Raw genomic sequence first — 22,796 nt, forward strand, 5'->3', positions numbered from 1 at the left:
TCGTCGACAGAGCATCCAGAGTTTCTGGAAATGTCTTCCCTGCGGCGATCTTTTGCTACATCTCCACAGTGGATGTCGGTTGTAGGCCTTGGTGCGGCCCAAGTGGCAAACCATTTCTGATCATCTCTTCTCGGCCAAATGGCTCAAGATCAAGCGTAGTGTCTGTTCTTATTAGTTTAATATCTGATACGTCCCCTATTTGGGGACCATATATTAAATGGATTTTTGGAACAGGGAGCTGGAAATGGAGCTTGATCTGTCACACGGAACCTTCACGGGGATGGAGGGTGTGGTTATGCAGATTCAAAACGCGTTGCGCACAGCTTGAACACATGCACACCGCAGAACTGTCGTCGACAGAGCATCCAGAGTTTCTGGAAATGTATTCCCTGCGGCAATCTTTTGCTACGTCTCCACAGTGGGTGTCGGTTGTAGGCCTTGGTGCGGCCCAAGTGGCAAACCATTTCTGATCATCTCTTCTCGGCCAAATGGCTCAAGATCAAGCGTAGTGCCTGTTCTTATTAATTTAATATCTGATACGTCCCCTATTTGGGGACCATATATTAAATGGATTTTTGGAACAGGGAGCTGGAAATGGAGCTTGCTTTGTCACACGGAACCTTCATGGGGATGGAGGGTGTGGTTATGCAGATTCAAAACGCGTTGCGCACAGCTTGAACACATGCACACCGCAGAACTGTCATCGATAGAGCATCCAGAGTTTCTGGAAATGTCTTCCCTGCGGCAATCTTTTGCTACATCTCCACAGTGGGTGTCGGTTGTAGGTCTTGGTGCGGCCCAAGTGGCAAACCATTTCTGATCATCTCTTCTCGGCCTAATGGCTCAAGATCAAGCGTAGTGCCTGTTCTTATTAGTTTAATATCTGATACATCCCCTATTTGGGGACCATATATTAAATGGATTTTTGGAACAGGGAGCTGGAAATGGAGCTTGCTTTGTCACACGGAACCTTCATGGGGATGGAGGGTGTGGTTATGCAGATTCAAAACGCGTTGCGCACAGCTTGAACACATGCACACCGCAGAACTGTCATCGATAGAGCATCCAGAGTTTCTGGAAATGTCTTCCCTGCGGCAATCTTTTGCTACATCTCCACAGTGGGTGTCGGTTGTAGGTCTTGGTGCGGCCCAAGTGGCAAACCATTTCTGATCATCTCTTCTCGGCCAAATGGCTCAAGATCAAGCGTAGTGCCTGTTCTTATTAGTTTAATATCTGATACGTCCCCTATTTGGGGACCATATATTAAATGGATTTTTGGAACAGGGAGCTGGAAATGGAGCTTGCTTTGTCACACGGAACCTTCATGGGGATGGAGGGTGTGGTTATGCAGATTCAAAACGCGTTGCGCACAGCTTGAACACATGCACACCGCAGAACTGTCATCGACAGAGCATCCAGAGTTTCTGGAAATGTCTTCCCTGCGGCAATCTTTTGCTACGTCTCCACAGTGGGTGTCGGTTGTAGGCCTTGGTGCGGCCCGTGGCAAACCATTTCTGATCATCTCTTCTCGGCCAAATGGCTCAAGATCAAGCGTAGTGTCTGTTCTTATTAGTTTAATATCTGATTGGTCCCCTATTTGGGGACCATATATTAAATGGATTTTTGGAACAGGGAGCTGGAAATGGAGCTTGCTTTGTCACACTTAACCTTCACAGGGATGGAGGGTGTGGTTATGCAGATTCAAAACGCGTTGCGCACAGCTTGAACACATGCACACCGCAGAACTGTCATCGATAGAGCATCCAGAGTTTCTGGAAATGTCTTCCCTGCGGCGATCTTTTGCTACATCTCCACAGTGGATGTCGGTTGTAGGCCTTGGTGCGGCCCAAGTGGCAAACCATTTCTGATCATCTCTTCTCGGCCAAATGGCTCAAGATCAAGCGTAGTGTCTGTTCTTATTAGTTTAATATCTGATACGTCCCCTATTTGGGGACCATATATTAAATGGATTTTTGGAACAGGGAGCTGGAAATGGAGCTTGATCTGTCACACGGAACCTTCACGGGGATGGAGGGTGTGGTTATGCAGATTCAAAACGCGTTGCGCACAGCTTGAACACATGCACACCGCAGAACTGTCGTCGACAGAGCATCCAGAGTTTCTGGAAATGTCTTCCCTGCGGCAATCTTTTGCTACGTCTCCACAGTGGGTGTCGGTTGTAGGCCTTGGTGCGGCCCAAGTGGCAAACCATTTCTGATCATCTCTTCTCGGCCAAATGGCTCAAGATCAAGCGTAGTGCCTGTTCTTATTAATTTAATATCTGATACGTCCCCTATTTGGGGACCATATATTAAATGGATTTTTGGAACAGGGAGCTGGAAATGGAGCTTGCTTTGTCACACGGAACCTTCACGGGGATGGAGGGTGTGGTTATGCAGATTCAAAACGCGTTGCGCACAGCTTGAACACATGCACACCGCAGAACTGTCATCGACAGAGCATCCAGAGTTTCTGGAAATGTCTTCCCTGCGGCAATCTTTTGCTACGTCTCCACAGTGGGTGTCGGTTGTAGGCCTTGGTGCGGCCCAAGTGGCAAATCATTTCTGATCATCTCTTCTCGGCCAAATGGCTCAAGATCAAGCGTAGTGTCTGTTCTTATTAGTTTAATATCTGATACGTCCCCTATTTGGGGACCATATATTAAATGGATTTTTGGAACAGGGAGCTGGAAATGGAGCTTGCTTTGTCGCACGGAACCATCACGGGGGTGGAGGGTGTGGTTATGCAGATTCAAAACGCGTTTCGCACAGCTTGAACACATGCACACCGCAGAACTGTCATCGATAGAGCATCCAGAGTTTCTGGAAATGTCTTCCCTGCGGCAATCTTTTGCTACGTCTCACAGTGGATGTCGGTTGTAGGCCTTGGTGCGGCCCAAGTGGCAAACCATTTCTGATCATCTCTTCTCGGCCAAATGGCTCAAGATCAAGCGTAGTGTCTGTTCTTATTAGTTTAATATCTGATACGTCCCCTATTTGGGGACCATATATTAAATGGATTTTTGGAACAGGGAGCTGGAAATGGAGCTTGCTTTGTCACACGGAACCTTCACGGGGATGGAGGGTGTGGTTATGCAGATTCAAAACGCGTTGCGCACAGCTTGAACACATGCACACCGCAGAACTGTCATCGACAGAGCATCCAGAGTTTCTGGAAATGTCTTCCCTGCGGCAATCTTTTGCTACGTCTCCACAGTGGGTGTCGGTTGTAGGCCTTGGTGCGGCCCAAGTGGCAAATCATTTCTGATCATCTCTTCTCGGCCAAATGGCTCAAGATCAAGCGTAGTGTCTGTTCTTATTAGTTTAATATCTGATACGTCCCCTATTTGGGGACCATATATTAAATGGATTTTTGGAACAGGGAGCTGGAAATGGAGCTTGCTTTGTCGCACGGAACCATCACGGGGGTGGAGGGTGTGGTTATGCAGATTCAAAACGCGTTTCACACAGCTTGAACACATGCACACCGCAGAACTGTCATCGACAGATCATCCAGAGTTTCTGGAAATGTCTTCCCTGCGGCAATCTTTTGCTACGTCTCCACAGTGGGTGTCGGTTGTAGGCCTTGGTGCGGCCCAAGTGGCAAAATATTTCTGATCATCTCTTCTTGGCCAAATGGCTCAAGATCAAGCGTAGTGTCTGTTCTTATTAGTTTAATATCTGATACGTCCCCTATTTGGGGACCATATATTAAATGGATTTTTGGAACAGGGAGCTGGAAATGGAGCTTGCTTTGTCACACGGAACCTTCACGGGGATTGAGGGTGTGGTTATGCAGATTCAAAACGCGTTGCGCACAGCTTGAACACATGCACACCGCAGAACTGTCATCGACAGAGCATCCAGAGTTTCTGGAAATGTCTTCCCTGCGGCAATCTTTTGCTACGTCTCCACAGTGGGTGTCGGTTGTAGGCCTTGGTGCGGCCCAAGTGGCAAACCATTTCTGATCAACTCTTCTCGGCCAAATGGCTCAAGATCAAGTGTAGTGTCTGTCCTTATTAGTTTAATATCTGATACGTCCCCTATTTGGGGACCATATATTAAATGGATTTTTGGAACAGGGAGCTGGAAATGGAGCTTGCTTTGTCGCACGGAACCTTCACGGGGATGGAGGGTGTGGTTATGCAGATTCAAAACGCGTTGCGCAGAGCTTGAACACATGCACACCGCAGAACTGTCATCGACAGAGCATCCAGAGTTTCTGGAAATGTCTTCCCTGCGGCAATCTTTTGCTACGTCTCCACAGTGGGTGTCGGTTGTAGGCCTTGGTGCGGCCCAAGTGGCAAACCATTTCTGATCATCTCTTCTCGGCCAAATGGCTCAAGATCAAGCGTAGTGTCTGTTCTTATTAGTTTAATATCTGATACGTCCCCTATTTGGGGACCATATATTAAATGGATTTTTGGAACAGGGAGCTGGAAATGGAGCTTGCTTTGTCACACGGAACCTTCACGGGGATGGAGGGTGTGGTTATGCAGATTCAAAACGCGTTGCGCACAGCTTGAACACATGCACACCGCAGAACTGTCATCGACAGAGCATCCAGAGTTTCTGGAAATGTCTTCCCTGCGGCAATCTTTTGCTACGTCTCCACAGTGGGTGTCGGTTGTAGGCCTTGGTGCGGCCCAAGTGGCAAACCATTTCTGATCATCTCTTCTCGGCCAAATGGCTCAAGATCAAGCGTAGTGTCTGTTCTTATTAGTTTAATATCTGTTACGTCCCCTATTTGGGGACCATATATTAAATGGATTTTTGGAACAGGGAGCTGGAAATGGAGCTTGCTTTGTCACACGGAACCTTCACGGGGATGGAGGGTGTGGTTATGCAGATTCAAAACGCGTTGCGCACAGCTTGAACACATGCACACCGCAGAACTGTCATCAACAGAGCATCCAGAGTTTCTGGAAATGTCTTCCCTGCGGCAATCTTTTGCTACGTCTTAACAGTGGGTGTCGGTTGTAGGCCTTGGTGCGGCCCAAGTGGCAAACCATTTCTGATCATCTCTTCTCGGCCAAATGGATCAAGATCAAGCGTAGTGTCTGTTCTTATTAGTTTAATATCTGATACGTCCCCTATTTGGGGACCATGTATTAAATGGATTTTTGGAACAGGGAGCTGGAAATGGAGCTTGCTTTGTCACACGGAACCTTCACGGGGATGGAGGGTGTGGTTATGCAGATTCAAAACGCGTTGCGCACAGCTTGAACACATGCACACCGCAGAACTGTCATCGACAGAGCATCCAGAGTTTCTGGAAATGTCTTCCCTGCGGCAATCTTTTGCTACGTCTCCACAGTGGGTGTCGGTTGTAGGCCTTGGTGCGGCCCAAGTGGCAAACCATTTCTGATCATCTCTTCTCGGCCAAATGGCTCAAGATCAAGCGTAGTGTCTGTTCTTATTAGTTTAATATCTGATACGTCCCCTATTTGGGGACCATATATTAAATGGATTTTTGGAACAGGGAGCTGGAAATGGAGCTTGCTTTGTCGCACGGAACCTTCACGGGGGTGGAGGGTGTGGTTATGCAGATTCAAAATGCGTTTCGCACAGCTTGAACACATGCACACCGCAGAACTGTCATCGACAGATCATCCAGAGTTTCTGGAAATGTCTTCCCTGCGGCAATCTTTTGCTACGTCTCCACAGTGGGTGTCGGTTGTAGGCCTTGGTGCGGCCCAAGTGGCAAACCATTTCTGATCATCTCTTCTCGGCCAAATGGCTCAAGATCAAGCGTAGTGTCTGTTCTTATTAGTTTAATATCTGATACGTCCCCTATTTGGGGACCATATATTAAATGGATTTTTGGAACAGGGAGCTGGAAATGGAGCTTGCTTTGTCACACGGAACCTTCACGGGGATGGAGGGTGTGGTTATGCAGATTCAAAACGCGTTGCGCACAGCTTGAACACATGCACACCGCAGAACTGTCATCAACAGAGCATCCAGAGTTTCTGGAAATGTCTTCCCTGCGGCAATCTTTTGCTACGTCTCCACAGTGGGTGTCGGTTGTAGGCCTTGGTGCGGCCCAAGTGGCAAACCATTTCTGATCAACTCTTCTCGGCCAAATGGCTCAAGATCAAGTGTAGTGCCTGTTCTTATTAGTTTAATATCTGATACGTCCCCTATTTGGGGACCATATATTAAATGGATTTTTGGAACAGGGAGCTGGAAATGGAGCTTGCTTTGTCGCACGGAACCTTCACGGGGATGGAGGGTGTGGTTATGCAGATTCAAAACGCGTTGCGCACAGCTTGAACACATGCACACCGCAGAACTGTCATCGATAGAGCATCCAGAGTTTCTGGAAATGTCTTCCCTGCGGCGATCTTTTGCTACGTCTCCACAGTGGATGTCGGTTGTAGGCCTTGGTGCGGCCCAAGTGGCAAACCATTTCTGATCATCTCTTCTCGGCCAAATGGCTCAAGATCAAGCGTAGTGTCTGTTCTTATTAGTTTAATATCTGATACGTCCCCTATTTGGGGACCATATATTAAATGGATTTTTGGAACAGGGAGCTGGAAATGGAGCTTGATCTGTCACACGGAACCTTCACGGGGATGGAGGGTGTGGTTATGCAGATTCAAAACGCGTTGCGCACAGCTTGAACACATGCACACCGCAGAACTGTCGTCGACAGAGCATCCAGAGTTTCTGGAAATGTCTTCCCTGCGGCAATCTTTTGCTACGTCTCCACAGTGGGTGTCGGTTGTAGGCCTTGGTGCGGCCCAAGTGGCAAACCATTTCTGATCATCTCTTCTCGGCCAAATGGCTCAAGATCAAGCGTAGTGCCTGTTCTTATTAATTTAATATCTGATACGTCCCCTATTTGGGGACCATATATTAAATGGATTTTTGGAACAGGGAGCTGGAAATGGAGCTTGCTTTGTCACACGGAACCTTCACGGGGATGGAGGGTGTGGTTATGCAGATTCAAAACGCGTTGCGCACAGCTTGAACACATGCACACCGCAGAACTGTCATCGACAGAGCATCCAGAGTTTCTGGAAATGTCTTCCCTGCGGCAATCTTTTGCTACGTCTCCACAGTGGGTGTCGGTTGTAGGCCTTGGTGCGGCCCAAGTGGCAAATCATTTCTGATCATCTCTTCTCGGCCAAATGGCTCAAGATCAAGCGTAGTGTCTGTTCTTATTAGTTTAATATCTGATACGTCCCCTATTTGGGGACCATATATTAAATGGATTTTTGGAACAGGGAGCTGGAAATGGAGCTTGCTTTGTCGCACGGAACCATCACGGGGGTGGAGGGTGTGGTTATGCAGATTCAAAACGCGTTTCGCACAGCTTGAACACATGCACACCGCAGAACTGTCATCGACAGATCATCCAGAGTTTCTGGAAATGTCTTCCCTGCGGCAATCTTTTGCTACGTCTCCACAGTGGGTTTCGGTTGTAGGCCTTGGTGCGGCCCAAGTGGCAAACCATTTCTGATCATCTCTTCTCGGCCAAATGGCTCAAGATCAAGTGTAGTGTCTGTTCTTATTAGTTTAATATCTGATACGTCCCCTATTTGGGGACCATATATTAAATGGATTTTTGGAACAGGGAGCTGGAAATGGAGCTTGCTTTGTCGCACGGAACCTTCACGGGGATGGAGGGTGTGGTTATGCAGATTCAAAACGCGTTGCGCACAGCTTGAACACATGCTCACCGCAGAACTGTCATCGATAGAGCATCCAGAGTTTCTGGAAATGTCTTCCCTGCGGCAATCTTTTGCTACGTCTCACAGTGGATGTCGGTTGTAGGCCTTGGTGCGGCCCAAGTGGCAAACCATTTCTGATCATCTCTTCTCGGCCAAATGGCTCAAGATCAAGCGTAGTGTCTGTTCTTATTAGTTTAATATCTGATACGTCCCCTATTTGGGGACCATATATTAAATGGATTTTTGGAACAGGGAGCTGGAAATGGAGCTTGCTTTGTCACACGGAACCTTCACGGGGATGGAGGGTGTGGTTATGCAGATTCAAAACGCGTTGCGCACAGCTTGAACACATGCACACCGCAGAACTGTCATCGACAGAGCATCCAGAGTTTCTGGAAATGTCTTCCCTGCGGCAATCTTTTGCTACGTCTCCACAGTGGGTGTCGGTTGTAGGCCTTGGTGCGGCCCAAGTGGCAAACCATTTCTGATCATTTCTTCTCGGCCAAATGGCTCAAGATCAAGCGTAGTGTCTGTTCTTATTAGTTTAATATCTGTTACGTCCCCTATTTGGGGACCATATATTAAATGGATTTTTGGAACAGGGAGCTGGAAATGGAGCTTGCTTTGTCACACGGAACCTTCACGGGGATGGAGGGTGTGGTTATGCAGATTCAAAACGCGTTGCGCACAGCTTGAACACATGCACACCGCAGAACTGTCATCAACAGAGCATCCAGAGTTTCTGGAAATGTCTTCCCTGCGGCAATCTTTTGCTACGTCTTAACAGTGGGTGTCGGTTGTAGGCCTTGGTGCGGCCCAAGTGGCAAACCATTTCTGATCATCTCTTCTCGGCCAAATGGATCAAGATCAAGCGTAGTGTCTGTTCTTATTAGTTTAATATCTGATACGTCCCCTATTTGGGGACCATGTATTAAATGGATTTTTGGAACAGGGAGCTGGAAATGGAGCTTGCTTTGTCACACGGAACCTTCACGGGGATGGAGGGTGTGGTTATGCAGATTCAAAACGCGTTGCGCACAGCTTGAACACATGCACACCGCAGAACTGTCATCGACAGAGCATCCAGAGTTTCTGAAAATGTCTTCCCTGCGGCAATCTTTTGCTACGTCTCCACAGTGGGTGTCGGTTGTAGGCCTTGGTGCGGCCCAAGTGGCAAACCATTTCTGATCATCTCTTCTCGGCCAAATGGCTCAAGATCAAGCGTAGTGTCTGTTCTTATTAGTTTAATATCTGATACGTCCCCTATTTGGGGACCATATATTAAATGGATTTTTGGAACAGGGAGCTGGAAATGGAGCTTGCTTTGTCGCACGGAACCTTCACGGGGGTGGAGGGTGTGGTTATGCAGATTCAAAATGCGTTTCGCACAGCTTGAACACATGCACACCGCAGAACTGTCATCGACAGATCATCCAGAGTTTCTGGAAATGTCTTCCCTGCGGCAATCTTTTGCTACGTCTCCACAGTGGGTGTCGGTTGTAGGCCTTGGTGCGGCCCAAGTGGCAAACCATTTCTGATCATCTCTTCTCGGCCAAATGGCTCAAGATCAAGCGTAGTGTCTGTTCTTATTAGTTTAATATCTGATACGTCCCCTATTTGGGGACCATATATTAAATGGATTTTTGGAACAGGGAGCTGGAAATGGAGCTTGATCTGTCACACGGAACCTTCACGGGGATGGAGGGTGTGGTTATGCAGATTCAAAACGCGTTGCGCACAGCTTGAACACATGCACACCGCAGAACTGTCGTCGACAGAGCATCCAGAGTTTCTGGAAATGTCTTCCCTGCGGCAATCTTTTGCTACGTCTCCACAGTGGGTGTCGGTTGTAGGCCTTGGTGCGGCCCAAGTGGCAAACCATTTCTGATCATCTCTTCTCGGCCAAATGGCTCAAGATCAAGCGTAGTGCCTGTTCTTATTAATTTAATATCTGATACGTCCCCTATTTGGGGACCATATATTAAATGGATTTTTGGAACAGGGAGCTGGAAATGGAGCTTGCTTTGTCACACGGAACCTTCACGGGGATGGAGGGTGTGGTTATGCAGATTCAAAACGCGTTGCGCACAGCTTGAACACATGCACACCGCAGAACTGTCATCGACAGAGCATCCAGAGTTTCTGGAAATGTCTTCCCTGCGGCAATCTTTTGCTACGTCTCCACAGTGGGTGTCGGTTGTAGGCCTTGGTGCGGCCCAAGTGGCAAATCATTTCTGATCATCTCTTCTCGGCCAAATGGCTCAAGATCAAGCGTAGTGTCTGTTCTTATTAGTTTAATATCTGATACGTCCCCTATTTGGGGACCATATATTAAATGGATTTTTGGAACAGGGAGCTGGAAATGGAGCTTGCTTTGTCGCACGGAACCATCACGGGGGTGGAGGGTGTGGTTATGCAGATTCAAAACGCGTTTCGCACAGCTTGAACACATGCACACCGCAGAACTGTCATCGACAGATCATCCAGAGTTTCTGGAAATGTCTTCCCTGCGGCAATCTTTTGCTACGTCTCCACAGTGGGTGTCGGTTGTAGGCCTTGGTGCGGCCCAAGTGGCAAACCATTTCTGATCATCTCTTCTCGGCCAAATGGCTCAAGATCAAGTGTAGTGTCTGTTCTTATTAGTTTAATATCTGATACGTCCCCTATTTGGGGACCATATATTAAATGGATTTTTGGAACAGGGAGCTGGAAATGGAGCTTGCTTTGTCGCACGGAACCTTCACGGGGATGGAGGGTGTGGTTATGCAGATTCAAAACGCGTTGCGCACAGCTTGAACACATGCACACCGCAGAACTGTCATCGATAGAGCATCCAGAGTTTCTGGAAATGTCTTCCCTGCGGCAATCTTTTGCTACGTCTCACAGTGGATGTCGGTTGTAGGCCTTGGTGCGGCCCAAGTGGCAAACCATTTCTGATCATCTCTTCTCGGCCAAATGGCTCAAGATCAAGCGTAGTGTCTGTTCTTATTAGTTTAATATCTGATACGTCCCCTATTTGGGGACCATATATTAAATGGATTTTTGGAACAGGGAGCTGGAAATGGAGCTTGCTTTGTCACATGGAACCTTCACGGGGATGGAGGGTGTGGTTATGCAGATTCAAAACGCGTTGCGCACAGCTTGAACACATGCACACCGCAGAACTGTCATCGACAGAGCATCCAGAGTTTCTGGAAATGTCTTCCCTGCGGCAATCTTTTGCTACGTCTCCACAGTGGGTGTCGGTTGTAGGCCTTGGTGCGGCCCAAGTGGCAAATCATTTCTGATCATCTCTTCTCGGCCAAATGGCTCAAGATCAAGCGTAGTGTCTGTTCTTATTAGTTTAATATCTGATACGTCCCCTATTTGGGGACCATATATTAAATGGATTTTTGGAACAGGGAGCTGGAAATGGAGCTTGCTTTGTCGCACGGAACCATCACGGGGGTGGAGGGTGTGGTTATGCAGATTCAAAACGCGTTTCACACAGCTTGAACACATGCACACCGCAGAACTGTCATCGACAGATCATCCAGAGTTTCTGGAAATGTCTTCCCTGCGGCAATCTTTTGCTACGTCTCCACAGTGGGTGTCGGTTGTAGGCCTTGGTGCGGCCCAAGTGGCAAACCATTTCTGATCATCTCTTCTTGGCCAAATGGCTCAAGATCAAGCGTAGTGTCTGTTCTTATTAGTTTAATATCTGATACGTCCCCTATTTGGGGACCATATATTAAATGGATTTTTGGAACAGGGAGCTGGAAATGGAGCTTGCTTTGTCACACGGAACCTTCACGGGGATGGAGGGTGTGGTTATGCAGATTCAAAACGCGTTGCGCACAGCTTGAACACATGCACACCGCAGAACTGTCATCGACAGAGCATCCAGAGTTTCTGGAAATGTCTTCCCTGCGGCAATCTTTTGCTACGTCTCCACAGTGGGTGTCGGTTGTAGGCCTTGGTGCGGCCCAAGTGGCAAACCATTTCTGATCAACTCTTCTCGGCCAAATGGCTCAAGATCAAGTGTAGTGTCTGTCCTTATTAGTTTAATATCTGATACGTCCCCTATTTGGGGACCATATATTAAATGGATTTTTGGAACAGGGAGCTGGAAATGGAGCTTGCTTTGTCGCACGGAACCTTCACGGGGATGGAGGGTGTGGTTATGCAGATTCAAAACGCGTTGCGCAGAGCTTGAACACATGCACACCGCAGAACTGTCATCGACAGAGCATCCAGAGTTTCTGGAAATGTCTTCCCTGCGGCAATCTTTTGCTACGTCTCCACAGTGGGTGTCGGTTGTAGGCCTTGGTGCGGCCCAAGTGGCAAACCATTTCTGATCATCTCTTCTCGGCCAAATGGCTCAAGATCAAGCGTAGTGTCTGTTCTTATTAGTTTAATATCTGATACGTCCCCTATTTGGGGACCATATATTAAATGGATTTCTGGAACAGGGAGCTGGAAATGGAGCTTGCTTTGTCACACGGAACCTTCACGGGGATGGAGGGTGTGGTTATGCAGATTCAAAACGCGTTGCGCACAGCTTGAACACATGCACACCGCAGAACTGTCATCGACAGAGCATCCAGAGTTTCTGGAAATGTCTTCCCTGCGGCAATCTTTTGCTACGTCTCCACAGTGGGTGTCGGTTGTAGGCCTTGGTGCGGCCCAAGTGGCAAACCATTTCTGATCATCTCTTCTCGGCCAAATGGCTCAAGATCAAGCGTAGTGTCTGTTCTTATTAGTTTAATATCTGTTACGTCCCCTATTTGGGGACCATATATTAAATGGATTTTTGGAACAGGGAGCTGGAAATGGAGCTTGCTTTGTCACACGGAACCTTCACGGGGATGGAGGGTGTGGTTATGCAGATTCAAAACGCGTTGCGCACAGCTTGAACACATGCACACCGCAGAACTGTCATCAACAGAGCATCCAGAGTTTCTGGAAATGTCTTCCCTGCGGCAATCTTTTGCTACGTCTTAACAGTGGGTGTCGGTTGTAGGCCTTGGTGCGGCCCAAGTGGCAAACCATTTCTGATCATCTCTTCTCGGCCAAATGGATCAAGATCAAGCGTAGTGTCTGTTCTTATTAGTTTAATATCTGATACGTCCCCTATTTGGGGACCATGTATTAAATGGATTTTTGGAACAGGGAGCTGGAAATGGAGCTTGCTTTGTCACACGGAACCTTCACGGGGATGGAGGGTGTGGTTATGCAGATTCAAAACGCGTTGCGCACAGCTTGAACACATGCACACCGCAGAACTGTCATCGACAGAGCATCCAGAGTTTCTGGAAATGTCTTCCCTGCGGCAATCTTTTGCTACGTCTCCACAGTGGGTGTCGGTTGTAGGCCTTGGTGCGGCCCAAGTGGCAAACCATTTCTGATCATCTCTTCTCGGCCAAATGGCTCAAGATCAAGCGTAGTGTCTGTTCTTATTAGTTTAATATCTGATACGTCCCCTATTTGGGGACCATATATTAAATGGATTTTTGGAACAGGGAGCTGGAAATGGAGCTTGCTTTGTCGCACGGAACCTTCACGGGGGTGGAGGGTGTGGTTATGCAGATTCAAAATGCGTTTCGCTCAGCTTGAACACATGCACACCGCAGAACTGTCATCGACAGATCATCCAGAGTTTCTGGAAATGTCTTCCCTGCGGCAATCTTTTGCTACGTCTCCACAGTGGGTGTCGGTTGTAGGCCTTGGTGCGGCCCAAGTGGCAAACCATTTCTGATCATCTCTTCTCGGCCAAATGGCTCAAGATCAAGCGTAGTGTCTGTTCTTATTAGTTTAATATCTGATACGTCCCCTATTTGGGGACCATATATTAAATGGATTTTTGGAACAGGGAGCTGGAAATGGAGCTTGCTTTGTCACACGGAACCTTCACGGGGATGGAGGGTGTGGTTATGCAGATTCAAAACGCGTTGCGCACAGCTTGAACACATGCACACCGCAGAACTGTCATCAACAGAGCATCCAGAGTTTCTGGAAATGTCTTCCCTGCGGCAATCTTTTGCTACGTCTCCACAGTGGGTGTCGGTTGTAGGCCTTGGTGCGGCCCAAGTGGCAAACCATTTCTGATCAACTCTTCTCGGCCAAATGGCTCAAGATCAAGTGTAGTGCCTGTTCTTATTAGTTTAATATCTGATACGTCCCCTATTTGGGGACCATATATTAAATGGATTTTTGGAACAGGGAGCTGGAAATGGAGCTTGATCTGTCACACGGAACCTTCACGGGGATGGAGGGTGTGGTTATGCAGATTCAAAACGCGTTGCGCACAGCTTGAACACATGCACACCGCAGAACTGTCGTCGACAGAGCATCCAGAGTTTCTGGAAATGTCTTCCCTGCGGCAATCTTTTGCTACGTCTCCACAGTGGGTGTCGGTTGTAGGCCTTGGTGCGGCCCAAGTGGCAAACCATTTCTGATCATCTCTTCTCGGCCAAATGGCTCAAGATCAAGCGTAGTGCCTGTTCTTATTAATTTAATATCTGATACGTCCCCTATTTGGGGACCATATATTAAATGGATTTTTGGAACAGGGAGCTGGAAATGGAGCTTGCTTTGTCACACGGAACCTTCACGGGGATGGAGGGTGTGGTTATGCAGATTCAAAACGCGTTGCGCACAGCTTGAACACATGCACACCGCAGAACTGTCATCGACAGAGCATCCAGAGTTTCTGGAAATGTCTTCCCTGCGGCAATCTTTTGCTACGTCTCCACAGTGGGTGTCGGTTGTAGGCCTTGGTGCGGCCCAAGTGGCAAATCATTTCTGATCATCTCTTCTCGGCCAAATGGCTCAAGATCAAGCGTAGTGTCTGTTCTTATTAGTTTAATATCTGATACGTCCCCTATTTGGGGACCATATATTAAATGGATTTTTGGAACAGGGAGCTGGAAATGGAGCTTGCTTTGTCGCACGGAACCATCACGGGGGTGGAGGGTGTGGTTATGCAGATTCAAAACGCGTTTCGCACAGCTTGAACACATGCACACCGCAGAACTGTCATCGACAGATCATCCAGAGTTTCTGGAAATGTCTTCCCTGCGGCAATCTTTTGCTACGTCTCCACAGTGGGTGTCGGTTGTAGGCCTTGGTGCGGCCCAAGTGGCAAACCATTTCTGATCATCTCTTCTCGGCCAAATGGCTCAAGATCAAGTGTAGTGTCTGTTCTTATTAGTTTAATATCTGATACGTCCCCTATTTGGGGACCATATATTAAATGGATTTTTGGAACAGGGAGCTGGAAATGGAGCTTGCTTTGTCGCACGGAACCTTCACGGGGATGGAGGGTGTGGTTATGCAGATTCAAAACGCGTTGCGCACAGCTTGAACACATGCACACCGCAGAACTGTCATCGATAGAGCATCCAGAGTTTCTGGAAATGTCTTCCCTGCGGCAATCTTTTGCTACGTCTCACAGTGGATGTCGGTTGTAGGCCTTGGTGCGGCCCAAGTGGCAAACCATTTCTGATCATCTCTTCTCGGCCAAATGGCTCAAGATCAAGCGTAGTGTCTGTTCTTATTAGTTTAATATCTGATACGTCCCCTATTTGGGGACCATATATTAAATGGATTTTTGGAACAGGGAGCTGGAAATGGAGCTTGCTTTGTCACACGGAACCTTCACGGGGATGGAGGGTGTGGTTATGCAGATTCAAAACGCGTTGCGCACAGCTTGAACACATGCACACCGCAGAACTGTCATCGACAGAGCATCCAGAGTTTCTGGAAATGTCTTCCCTGCGGCAATCTTTTGCTACGTCTCCACAGTGGGTGTCGGTTGTAGGCCTTGGTGCGGCCCAAGTGGCAAATCATTTCTGATCATCTCTTCTCGGCCAAATGGCTCAAGATCAAGCGTAGTGTCTGTTCTTATTAGTTTAATATCTGATACGTCCCCTATTTGGGGACCATATATTAAATGGATTTTTGGAACAGGGAGCTGGAAATGGAGCTTGCTTTGTCGCACGGAACCATCACGGGGGTGGAGGGTGTGGTTATGCAGATTCAAAACGCGTTTCACACAGCTTGAACACATGCACACCGCAGAACTGTCATCGACAGATCATCCAGAGTTTCTGGAAATGTCTTCCCTGCGGCAATCTTTTGCTACGTCTCCACAGTGGGTGTCGGTTGTAGGCCTTGGTGCGGCCCAAGTGGCAAACCATTTCTGATCATCTCTTCTTGGCCAAATGGCTCAAGATCAAGCGTAGTGTCTGTTCTTATTAGTTTAATATCTGATACGTCCCCTATTTGGGGACCATATATTAAATGGATTTTTGGAACAGGGAGCTGGAAATGGAGCTTGCTTTGTCACACGGAACCTTCACGGGGATGGAGGGTGTGGTTATGCAGATTCAAAACGCGTTGCGCACAGCTTGAACACATGCACACCGCAGAACTGTCATCGACAGAGCATCCAGAGTTTCTGGAAATGTCTTCCCTGCGGCAATCTTTTGCTACGTCTCCACAGTGGGTGTCGGTTGTAGGCCTTGGTGCGGCCCAAGTGGCAAACCATTTCTGATCAACTCTTCTCGGCCAAATGGCTCAAGATCAAGTGTAGTGTCTGTCCTTATTAGTTTAATATCTGATACGTCCCCTATTTGGGGACCATATATTAAATGGATTTTTGGAACAGGGAGCTGGAAATGGAGCTTGCTTTGTCGCACGGAACCTTCACGGGGATGGAGGGTGTGGTTATGCAGATTCAAAACGCGTTGCGCAGAGCTTGAACACATGCACACCGCAGAACTGTCATCGACAGAGCATCCAGAGTTTCTGGAAATGTCTTCCCTGCGGCAATCTTTTGCTACATCTCCACAGTGGGTGTCGGTTGTAGGCCTTGGTGCGGCCCAAGTGGCAAACCATTTCTGATCATCTCTTCTCGGCCAAATGGCTCAAGATCAAGCGTAGTGTCTGTTCTTATTAGTTTAATATCTGATACGTCCCCTATTTGGGGACCATATATTAAATGGATTTCTGGAACAGGGAGCTGGAAATGGAGCTTGCTTTGTCACACGGAACCTTCACGGGGATGGAGGGTGTGGTTATGCAGATTCAAAACGCGTTGCGCACAGCTTGAACACATGCACACCGCAGAACTGTCATCGACAGAGCATCCAGAGTTTCTGGAAATGTCTTCCCTGCGGCAATCTTTTGCTACGTCTCCACAGTGGGTGTCGGTTGTAGGCCTTGGTGCGGCCCAAGTGGCAAACCATTTCTGATCATCTCTTCTCGGCCAAATGGCTCAAGATCAAGCGTAGTGTCTGTTCTTATTAGTTTAATATCTGTTACGTCCCCTATTTGGGGACCATATATTAAATGGATTTTTGGAACAGGGAGCTGGAAATGGAGCTTGCTTTGTCACACGGAACCTTCACGGGGATGGAGGGTGTGGTTATGCAGATTCAAAACGCGTTGCGCACAGCTTGAACACATGCACACCGCAGAACTGTCATCAACAGAGCATCCAGAGTTTCTGGAAATGTCTTCCCTGCGGCAATCTTTTGCTACGTCTTAACAGTGGGTGTCGGTTGTAGGCCTTGGTGCGGCCCAAGTGGCAAACCATTTCTGATCATCTCTTCTCGGCCAAATGGATCAAGATCAAGCGTAGTGTCTGTTCTTATTAGTTTAATATCTGATACGTCCCCTATTTGGGGACCATGTATTAAATGGATTTTTGGAACAGGGAGCTGGAAATGGAGCTTGCTTTGTCACACGGAACCTTCACGGGGATGGAGGGTGTGGTTATGCAGATTCAAAACGCGTTGCGCACAGCTTGAACACATGCACACCGCAGAACTGTCATCGACAGAGCATCCAGAGTTTCTGGAAATGTCTTCCCTGCGGCAATCTTTTGCTACGTCTCCACAGTGGGTGTCGGTTGTAGGCCTTGGTGCGGCCCAAGTGGCAAACCATTTCTGATCATCTCTTCTCGGCCAAATGGCTCAAGATCAAGCGTAGTGTCTGTTCTTATTAGTTTAATATCTGATACGTCCCCTATTTGGGGACCATATATTAAATGGATTTTTGGAACAGGGAGCTGGAAATGGAGCTTGCTTTGTCGCACGGAACCTTCACGGGGGTGGAGGGTGTGGTTATGCAGATTCAAAATGCGTTTCGCTCAGCTTGAACACATGCACACCGCAGAACTGTCATCGACAGATCATCCAGAGTTTCTGGAAATGTCTTCCCTGCGGCAATCTTTTGCTACGTCTCCACAGTGGGTGTCGGTTGTAGGCCTTGGTGCGGCCCAAGTGGCAAACCATTTCTGATCATCTCTTCTCGGCCAAATGGCTCAAGATCAAGCGTAGTGTCTGTTCTTATTAGTTTAATATCTGATACGTCCCCTATTTGGGGACCATATATTAAATGGATTTTTGGAACAGGGAGCTGGAAATGGAGCTTGCTTTGTCACACGGAACCTTCACGGGGATGGAGGGTGTGGTTATGCAGATTCAAAACGCGTTGCGCACAGCTTGAACACATGCACACCGCAGAACTGTCATCAACAGAGCATCCAGAGTTTCTGGAAATGTCTTCCCTGCGGCAATCTTTTGCTACGTCTCCACAGTGGGTGTCGGTTGTAGGCCTTGGTGCGGCCCAAGTGGCAAACCATTTCTGATCAACTCTTCTCGGCCAAATGGCTCAAGATCAAGTGTAGTGCCTGTTCTTATTAGTTTAATATCTGATACGTCCCCTATTTGGGGACCATATATTAAATGGATTTTTGGAACAGGGAGCTGGAAATGGAGCTTGCTTTGTCGCACGGAACCTTCACGGGGATGGAGGGTGTGGTTATGCAGATTCAAAACGCGTTGCGCACAGCTTGAACACATGCACACCGCAGAACTGTCATCGATAGAGCATCCAGAGTTTCTGGAAATGTCTTCCCTGCGGCGATCTTTTGCTACGTCTCCACAGTGGATGTCGGTTGTAGGCCTTGGTGCGGCCCAAGTGGCAAACCATTTCTGATCATCTCTTCTCGGCCAAATGGCTCAAGATCAAGCGTAGTGTCTGTTCTTATTAGTTTAATATCTGATGCGTCCCCTATTTGGGGACCATATATTAAATGGATTTTTGGAACAGGGAGCTGGAAATGGAGCTTGCTTTGTCACACGGAACCTTCACGGGGATGGAGGGTGTGGTTAGGCAGATTCAAAATGCGTTGCGCACAGCTTGAACACATGCACACCGCAGAACTGTCGTCGACAGAGCATCCAGAGTTTCTGGAAATGTCTTCCCTGCGGCGATCTTTTGCTACATCTCCACAGTGGATGTCGGTTGTAGGCCTTGGTGCGGCCCAAGTGGCAAACCATTTCTGATCATCTCTTCTCGGCCAAATGGCTCAAGATCAAGCGTAGTGTCTGTTCTTATTAGTTTAATATCTGATACGTCCCCTATTTGGGGACCATATATTAAATGGATTTTTGGAACAGGGAGCTGGAAATGGAGCTTGATCTGTCACACGGAACCTTCACGGGGATGGAGGGTGTGGTTATGCAGATTCAAAACGCGTTGCGCACAGCTTGAACACATGCACACCGCAGAACTGTCGTCGACAGAGCATCCAGAGTTTCTGGAAATGTCTTCCCTGCGGCAATCTTTTGCTACGTCTCCACAGTGGGTGTCGGTTGTAGGCCTTGGTGCGGCCCAAGTGGCAAACCATTTCTGATCATCTCTTCTCGGCCAAATGGCTCAAGATCAAGCGTAGTGCCTGTTCTTATTAATTTAATATCTGATACGTCCCCTATTTGGGGACCATATATTAAATGGATTTTTGGAACAGGGAGCTGGAAATGGAGCTTGCTTTGTCACACGGAACCTTCATGGGGATGGAGGGTGTGGTTATGCAGATTCAAAACGCGTTGCGCACAGCTTGAACACATGCACACCGCAGAACTGTCATCGATAGAGCATCCAGAGTTTCTGGAAATGTCTTCCCTGCGGCAATCTTTTGCTACATCTCCACAGTGGGTGTCGGTTGTAGGTCTTGGTGCGGCCCAAGTGGCAAACCATTTCTGATCATCTCTTCTCGGCCAAATGGCTCAAGATCAAGCGTAGTGCCTGTTCTTATTAGTTTAATATCTGATACATCCCCTATTTGGGGACCATATATTAAATGGATTTTTGGAACAGGGAGCTGGAAATGGAGCTTGCTTTGTCACACGGAACCTTCATGGGGATGGAGGGTGTGGTTATGCAGATTCAAAACGCGTTGCGCACAGCTTGAACACATGCACACCGCAGAACTGTCATCGATAGAGCATCCAGAGTTTCTGGAAATGTCTTCCCTGCGGCAATCTTTTGCTACATCTCCACAGTGGGTGTCGGTTGTAGGTCTTGGTGCGGCCCAAGTGGCAAACCATTTCTGATCATCTCTTCTCGGCCAAATGGCTCAAGATCAAGCGTAGTGCCTGTTCTTATTAGTTTAATATCTGATACGTCCCCTATTTGGGGACCATATATTAAATGGATTTTTGGAACAGGGAGCTGGAAATGGAGCTTGCTTTGTCACACGGAACCTTCATGGGGATGGAGGGTGTGGTTATGCAGATTCAAAACGCGTTGCGCACAGCTTGAACACATGCACACCGCAGAACTGTCATCGACAGAGCATCCAGAGTTTCTGGAAATGTCTTCCCTGCGGCAATCTTTTGCTACGTCTCCACAGTGGGTGTCGGTTGTAGGCCTTGGTGCGGCCCGTGGCAAACCATTTCTGATCATCTCTTCTCGGCCAAATGGCTCAAGATCAAGCGTAGTGTCTGTTCTTATTAGTTTAATATCTGATTGGTCCCCTATTTGGGGACCATATATTAAATGGATTTTTGGAACAGGGAGCTGGAAATGGAGCTTGCTTTGTCACACTTAACCTTCACAGGGATGGAGGGTGTGGTTATGCAGATTCAAAACGCGTTGCGCACAGCTTGAACACATGCACACCGCAGAACTGTTATCGATAGAGCATCCAGAGTTTCTGGAAATGTCTTCCCTGCGGCGATCTTTTGCTACATCTCCACAGTGGATGTCGGTTGTAGGCCTTGGTGCAGCCCAAGTGGCAAACCATTTCTGATCATCTCTTCTCGGCCAAATGGCTCAAGATCAAGCGTAGTGTCTGTTCTTATTAGTTTAATATCTGATACGTCCCCTATTTGGGGACCATATATTAAATGGATTTTTGGAACAGGGAGCTGGAAATGGAGCTTGATCTGTCACACGGAACCTTCACGGGGATGGAGGGTGTGGTTATGCAGATTCAAAACGCGTTGCGCACAGCTTGAACACATGCACACCGCAGAACTGTCGTCGACAGAGCATCCAGAGTTTCTGGAAATGTCTTCCCTGCGGCAATCTTTTGCTACGTCTCCACAGTGGGTGTCGGTTGTAGGCCTTGGTGCGGCCCAAGTGGCAAACCATTTCTGATCATCTCTTCTCGGCCAAATGGCTCAAGATCAAGCGTAGTGCCTGTTCTTATTAATTTAATATCTGATACGTCCCCTATTTGGGGACCATATATTAAATGGATTTTTGGAACAGGGAGCTGGAAATGGAGCTTGCTTTGTCACACGGAACCTTCATGGGGATGGAGGGTGTGGTTATGCAGATTCAAAACGCGTTGCGCACAGCTTGAACACATGCACACCGCAGAACTGTCATCGATAGAGCATCCAGAGTTTCTGGAAATGTCTTCCCTGCGGCAATCTTTTGCTACATCTCCACAGTGGGTGTCGGTTGTAGGTCTTGGTGCGGCCCAAGTGGCAAACCATTTCTGATCATCTCTTCTCGGCCAAATGGCTCAAGATCAAGCGTAGTGCCTGTTCTTATTAGTTTAATATCTGATACGTCGCCTATTTGGGGACCATATATTAAATGGATTTTTGGAACAGGGAGCTGGAAATGGAGCTTGCTTTGTCACACGGAACCATCATGGGGATGGAGGGTGTGGTTATGCAGATTCAAAACGCGTTGCGCACAGCTTGAACACATGCACACCGCAGAACTGTCATCGATAGAGCATCCAGAGTTTCTGGAAATGTCTTCCCTGCGGCAATCTTTTGCTACATCTCCACAGTGGGTGTCGGTTGTAGGTCTTGGTGCGGCCCAAGTGGCAAACCATTTCTGATCATCTCTTCTCGGCCAAATGGCTCAAGATCAAGCGTAGTGCCTGTTCTTATTAGTTTAATATCTGATACGTCCCCTATTTGGGGACCATATATTAAATGGATTTTTGGAACAGGGAGCTGGAAATGGAGCTTGCTTTGTCACACGGAACCTTCACGGGGATGGAGGGTGTGGTTATGCAGATTCAAAACGCGTTGCGCACAGCTTGAACACATGCACACCGCAGAACTGTCATCGATAGAGCATCCAGAGTTTCTGGAAATGTCTTCCCTGCGGCAATCTTTTGCTACGTCTCCACAGTGGGTGTCGGTTGTAGGCCTTGGTGCGGCCCAAGTGGCAAACCATTTCTTTTCATCTCTTCTCGGCCAAATGGCTCAAGATCAAGCGTAGTGTCTGTTCTTATTAGTTTAATATCTGTTACGTCCCCTATTTGGGGACCATATATTAAATGGATTTTTGGAACAGGGAGCTGGAAATGGAGCTTGCTTTGTCACACGGAACCTTCACGGGGATGGAGGGTGTGGTTATGCAGATTCAAAACGCGTTGCGCACAGCTTGAACACATGCACACCGCAGAACTGTCATCGACAGAGCATCCAGAGTTTCTGGAAATGTCTTCCCTGCGGCAATCTTTTGCTACGTCTTAACAGTGGGTGTCGGTTGTAGGCCTTGGTGCGGCCCAAGTGGCAAACCATTTCTGATCATCTCTTCTCGGCCAAATGGATCAAGATCAAGCGTAGTGTCTGTTATTAGTTTAATATCTGATACGTCCCGTATTTGGGGACCATATATTACATGGATTTTTGGAACAGGGAGCTGGAAATGGAGCTTGCTTTGTCACACGGAACCTTCACGGGGATGGAGGGTGTGGTTATGCAGATTCAAAACGCGTTGCGCACAGCTTGAACACATGCACACCGCAGAACTGTCATCGACAGAGCATCCAGAGTTTCTGGAAATGTCTTCCCTGCGGCAATCTTTTGCT

General features: G+C 48.0%; 65 pseudogenes; all 65 read left to right on the plus strand.

The window, feature by feature from the left end:
• Positions 1-122: 122 nt before the first annotated feature.
• LOC143791634 (U2 spliceosomal RNA) lies at positions 123-274 on the plus strand (annotated as a pseudogene).
• A 198-nt stretch (positions 275-472) lies between these two features.
• On the plus strand, positions 473-646 carry LOC143791890 (U2 spliceosomal RNA; annotated as a pseudogene).
• A 176-nt stretch (positions 647-822) lies between these two features.
• LOC143791603 (U2 spliceosomal RNA) lies at positions 823-996 on the plus strand (annotated as a pseudogene).
• Positions 997-1,172: 176 nt separating this feature from the next.
• On the plus strand, positions 1,173-1,346 carry LOC143791467 (U2 spliceosomal RNA; annotated as a pseudogene).
• Positions 1,347-1,520: 174 nt separating this feature from the next.
• On the plus strand, positions 1,521-1,694 carry LOC143791507 (U2 spliceosomal RNA; annotated as a pseudogene).
• A 176-nt stretch (positions 1,695-1,870) lies between these two features.
• Positions 1,871-2,022, plus strand: LOC143791635 (U2 spliceosomal RNA; annotated as a pseudogene).
• Positions 2,023-2,220: 198 nt separating this feature from the next.
• On the plus strand, positions 2,221-2,394 carry LOC143791944 (U2 spliceosomal RNA; annotated as a pseudogene).
• Positions 2,395-2,570: 176 nt separating this feature from the next.
• Positions 2,571-2,782, plus strand: LOC143792526 (U2 spliceosomal RNA; annotated as a pseudogene).
• A 137-nt stretch (positions 2,783-2,919) lies between these two features.
• On the plus strand, positions 2,920-3,093 carry LOC143792296 (U2 spliceosomal RNA; annotated as a pseudogene).
• A 176-nt stretch (positions 3,094-3,269) lies between these two features.
• Positions 3,270-3,481, plus strand: LOC143792176 (U2 spliceosomal RNA; annotated as a pseudogene).
• A 138-nt stretch (positions 3,482-3,619) lies between these two features.
• Positions 3,620-3,793, plus strand: LOC143792236 (U2 spliceosomal RNA; annotated as a pseudogene).
• Positions 3,794-3,969: 176 nt separating this feature from the next.
• LOC143791391 (U2 spliceosomal RNA) lies at positions 3,970-4,143 on the plus strand (annotated as a pseudogene).
• Positions 4,144-4,319: 176 nt separating this feature from the next.
• LOC143792297 (U2 spliceosomal RNA) lies at positions 4,320-4,493 on the plus strand (annotated as a pseudogene).
• A 176-nt stretch (positions 4,494-4,669) lies between these two features.
• On the plus strand, positions 4,670-4,843 carry LOC143791748 (U2 spliceosomal RNA; annotated as a pseudogene).
• Positions 4,844-5,019: 176 nt separating this feature from the next.
• Positions 5,020-5,193, plus strand: LOC143791998 (U2 spliceosomal RNA; annotated as a pseudogene).
• Positions 5,194-5,369: 176 nt separating this feature from the next.
• On the plus strand, positions 5,370-5,543 carry LOC143791827 (U2 spliceosomal RNA; annotated as a pseudogene).
• Positions 5,544-5,719: 176 nt separating this feature from the next.
• On the plus strand, positions 5,720-5,893 carry LOC143792298 (U2 spliceosomal RNA; annotated as a pseudogene).
• A 176-nt stretch (positions 5,894-6,069) lies between these two features.
• Positions 6,070-6,243, plus strand: LOC143791298 (U2 spliceosomal RNA; annotated as a pseudogene).
• Positions 6,244-6,419: 176 nt separating this feature from the next.
• Positions 6,420-6,571, plus strand: LOC143791636 (U2 spliceosomal RNA; annotated as a pseudogene).
• A 198-nt stretch (positions 6,572-6,769) lies between these two features.
• Positions 6,770-6,943, plus strand: LOC143791946 (U2 spliceosomal RNA; annotated as a pseudogene).
• Positions 6,944-7,119: 176 nt separating this feature from the next.
• LOC143792527 (U2 spliceosomal RNA) lies at positions 7,120-7,331 on the plus strand (annotated as a pseudogene).
• A 138-nt stretch (positions 7,332-7,469) lies between these two features.
• LOC143792175 (U2 spliceosomal RNA) lies at positions 7,470-7,643 on the plus strand (annotated as a pseudogene).
• Positions 7,644-7,818: 175 nt separating this feature from the next.
• Positions 7,819-7,992, plus strand: LOC143792299 (U2 spliceosomal RNA; annotated as a pseudogene).
• A 176-nt stretch (positions 7,993-8,168) lies between these two features.
• Positions 8,169-8,342, plus strand: LOC143791825 (U2 spliceosomal RNA; annotated as a pseudogene).
• Positions 8,343-8,518: 176 nt separating this feature from the next.
• LOC143791999 (U2 spliceosomal RNA) lies at positions 8,519-8,692 on the plus strand (annotated as a pseudogene).
• Positions 8,693-8,868: 176 nt separating this feature from the next.
• On the plus strand, positions 8,869-9,042 carry LOC143791838 (U2 spliceosomal RNA; annotated as a pseudogene).
• Positions 9,043-9,218: 176 nt separating this feature from the next.
• Positions 9,219-9,370, plus strand: LOC143791638 (U2 spliceosomal RNA; annotated as a pseudogene).
• Positions 9,371-9,568: 198 nt separating this feature from the next.
• Positions 9,569-9,742, plus strand: LOC143791947 (U2 spliceosomal RNA; annotated as a pseudogene).
• A 176-nt stretch (positions 9,743-9,918) lies between these two features.
• On the plus strand, positions 9,919-10,130 carry LOC143792528 (U2 spliceosomal RNA; annotated as a pseudogene).
• A 138-nt stretch (positions 10,131-10,268) lies between these two features.
• LOC143792186 (U2 spliceosomal RNA) lies at positions 10,269-10,442 on the plus strand (annotated as a pseudogene).
• A 175-nt stretch (positions 10,443-10,617) lies between these two features.
• LOC143791368 (U2 spliceosomal RNA) lies at positions 10,618-10,769 on the plus strand (annotated as a pseudogene).
• Positions 10,770-10,967: 198 nt separating this feature from the next.
• LOC143792177 (U2 spliceosomal RNA) lies at positions 10,968-11,179 on the plus strand (annotated as a pseudogene).
• Positions 11,180-11,317: 138 nt separating this feature from the next.
• LOC143791316 (U2 spliceosomal RNA) lies at positions 11,318-11,491 on the plus strand (annotated as a pseudogene).
• A 176-nt stretch (positions 11,492-11,667) lies between these two features.
• On the plus strand, positions 11,668-11,841 carry LOC143791392 (U2 spliceosomal RNA; annotated as a pseudogene).
• Positions 11,842-12,017: 176 nt separating this feature from the next.
• LOC143791460 (U2 spliceosomal RNA) lies at positions 12,018-12,191 on the plus strand (annotated as a pseudogene).
• Positions 12,192-12,367: 176 nt separating this feature from the next.
• Positions 12,368-12,541, plus strand: LOC143791749 (U2 spliceosomal RNA; annotated as a pseudogene).
• Positions 12,542-12,717: 176 nt separating this feature from the next.
• LOC143792000 (U2 spliceosomal RNA) lies at positions 12,718-12,891 on the plus strand (annotated as a pseudogene).
• A 176-nt stretch (positions 12,892-13,067) lies between these two features.
• LOC143791849 (U2 spliceosomal RNA) lies at positions 13,068-13,241 on the plus strand (annotated as a pseudogene).
• A 176-nt stretch (positions 13,242-13,417) lies between these two features.
• On the plus strand, positions 13,418-13,591 carry LOC143792300 (U2 spliceosomal RNA; annotated as a pseudogene).
• Positions 13,592-13,767: 176 nt separating this feature from the next.
• Positions 13,768-13,919, plus strand: LOC143791858 (U2 spliceosomal RNA; annotated as a pseudogene).
• A 198-nt stretch (positions 13,920-14,117) lies between these two features.
• Positions 14,118-14,291, plus strand: LOC143791948 (U2 spliceosomal RNA; annotated as a pseudogene).
• A 176-nt stretch (positions 14,292-14,467) lies between these two features.
• LOC143792529 (U2 spliceosomal RNA) lies at positions 14,468-14,679 on the plus strand (annotated as a pseudogene).
• Positions 14,680-14,817: 138 nt separating this feature from the next.
• LOC143792198 (U2 spliceosomal RNA) lies at positions 14,818-14,991 on the plus strand (annotated as a pseudogene).
• A 175-nt stretch (positions 14,992-15,166) lies between these two features.
• On the plus strand, positions 15,167-15,340 carry LOC143792302 (U2 spliceosomal RNA; annotated as a pseudogene).
• A 176-nt stretch (positions 15,341-15,516) lies between these two features.
• On the plus strand, positions 15,517-15,728 carry LOC143792178 (U2 spliceosomal RNA; annotated as a pseudogene).
• A 138-nt stretch (positions 15,729-15,866) lies between these two features.
• Positions 15,867-16,040, plus strand: LOC143791317 (U2 spliceosomal RNA; annotated as a pseudogene).
• A 176-nt stretch (positions 16,041-16,216) lies between these two features.
• On the plus strand, positions 16,217-16,390 carry LOC143791393 (U2 spliceosomal RNA; annotated as a pseudogene).
• A 176-nt stretch (positions 16,391-16,566) lies between these two features.
• LOC143791461 (U2 spliceosomal RNA) lies at positions 16,567-16,740 on the plus strand (annotated as a pseudogene).
• A 176-nt stretch (positions 16,741-16,916) lies between these two features.
• On the plus strand, positions 16,917-17,090 carry LOC143791750 (U2 spliceosomal RNA; annotated as a pseudogene).
• A 176-nt stretch (positions 17,091-17,266) lies between these two features.
• Positions 17,267-17,440, plus strand: LOC143792001 (U2 spliceosomal RNA; annotated as a pseudogene).
• A 176-nt stretch (positions 17,441-17,616) lies between these two features.
• LOC143791861 (U2 spliceosomal RNA) lies at positions 17,617-17,790 on the plus strand (annotated as a pseudogene).
• A 176-nt stretch (positions 17,791-17,966) lies between these two features.
• On the plus strand, positions 17,967-18,140 carry LOC143792303 (U2 spliceosomal RNA; annotated as a pseudogene).
• A 176-nt stretch (positions 18,141-18,316) lies between these two features.
• On the plus strand, positions 18,317-18,490 carry LOC143791299 (U2 spliceosomal RNA; annotated as a pseudogene).
• A 176-nt stretch (positions 18,491-18,666) lies between these two features.
• On the plus strand, positions 18,667-18,840 carry LOC143791582 (U2 spliceosomal RNA; annotated as a pseudogene).
• Positions 18,841-19,016: 176 nt separating this feature from the next.
• LOC143791640 (U2 spliceosomal RNA) lies at positions 19,017-19,168 on the plus strand (annotated as a pseudogene).
• Positions 19,169-19,366: 198 nt separating this feature from the next.
• LOC143791892 (U2 spliceosomal RNA) lies at positions 19,367-19,540 on the plus strand (annotated as a pseudogene).
• Positions 19,541-19,716: 176 nt separating this feature from the next.
• Positions 19,717-19,890, plus strand: LOC143791819 (U2 spliceosomal RNA; annotated as a pseudogene).
• Positions 19,891-20,066: 176 nt separating this feature from the next.
• LOC143791469 (U2 spliceosomal RNA) lies at positions 20,067-20,240 on the plus strand (annotated as a pseudogene).
• A 174-nt stretch (positions 20,241-20,414) lies between these two features.
• Positions 20,415-20,588, plus strand: LOC143791508 (U2 spliceosomal RNA; annotated as a pseudogene).
• Positions 20,589-20,764: 176 nt separating this feature from the next.
• LOC143791641 (U2 spliceosomal RNA) lies at positions 20,765-20,916 on the plus strand (annotated as a pseudogene).
• A 198-nt stretch (positions 20,917-21,114) lies between these two features.
• On the plus strand, positions 21,115-21,288 carry LOC143791893 (U2 spliceosomal RNA; annotated as a pseudogene).
• A 176-nt stretch (positions 21,289-21,464) lies between these two features.
• On the plus strand, positions 21,465-21,639 carry LOC143792013 (U2 spliceosomal RNA; annotated as a pseudogene).
• Positions 21,640-21,814: 175 nt separating this feature from the next.
• LOC143791567 (U2 spliceosomal RNA) lies at positions 21,815-21,988 on the plus strand (annotated as a pseudogene).
• A 176-nt stretch (positions 21,989-22,164) lies between these two features.
• On the plus strand, positions 22,165-22,338 carry LOC143791751 (U2 spliceosomal RNA; annotated as a pseudogene).
• Positions 22,339-22,514: 176 nt separating this feature from the next.
• Positions 22,515-22,685, plus strand: LOC143792084 (U2 spliceosomal RNA; annotated as a pseudogene).
• The last annotated feature ends 111 nt before the right edge of the window (positions 22,686-22,796 follow it).

The sequence above is a fragment of the Ranitomeya variabilis genome, unplaced genomic scaffold (assembly GCF_051348905.1).
Source record: "Ranitomeya variabilis isolate aRanVar5 unplaced genomic scaffold, aRanVar5.hap1 Scaffold_69, whole genome shotgun sequence".
In the NCBI taxonomy this organism is placed as follows: domain Eukaryota; kingdom Metazoa; phylum Chordata; class Amphibia; order Anura; family Dendrobatidae; genus Ranitomeya; species Ranitomeya variabilis.